Source organism: Octodon degus, unplaced genomic scaffold (genome assembly GCF_000260255.1).
Source record: "Octodon degus isolate 3935 unplaced genomic scaffold, OctDeg1.0 scaffold00025, whole genome shotgun sequence".
Lineage (NCBI taxonomy): Eukaryota > Metazoa > Chordata > Mammalia > Rodentia > Octodontidae > Octodon > Octodon degus.
The window spans coordinates 27,703-28,357 of NW_004524601.1; positions in this window are offsets into that span (position 1 = coordinate 27,703).

The following is a 655-nucleotide window of genomic DNA, read 5'->3' on the forward strand; positions in this document are numbered from 1 at the left end:
TGTAATAGTAGGTTCATGCTTGGAGTGCCTGTCATTCTGGTCTTCTGAATACAGGCTGCTTGTCATGACATGCCAGTTGCTGCCGTGCTGTCTCTGGGGTAGATGATTGTTTAAAAAGAAGGGGTTGGTGAATGAAGGCAGGAGACAGAAAAAGGAATGTTGCAGGACTGTCCTGCTACAAGGTTGTATATAGTTAGACTTCTGGACTTGTGTGTAAACATAAGATTTATAAAATTCTTTATGCCTATTTTTTCAAATATATTTTAATTTTTTAATGTTTTTTCATCATATTCTGTAGGAACTTAAAGTTCAACATATCAATACTTGATGAAAAATGCCTATTCCATGTTATGCCTAAGATGTTTTATATTCAGACAGATAGTGAGGTTAAGCTTAACAGCTGAGGTTGTATGGTAATAAAAATAAGCTTCTCTTCTGGAGGGTAACAACCTAAGTTTGCAGATCAAAATTAAAGAAAATGGAAGGCCACAACGAAAGCCAACGTTTTGGCCCTAGCCTTCCAAGGTCAATTAAGACTCAGGATATATGAGAACTTGTAATGTAACATCATATAACTCAGTAGTGTCCCAAATTTTCTGATCAAGGAGATTATGGGGCCAAAGAGGAAAGTGATCGATGATGTAGAGTGTGCCTA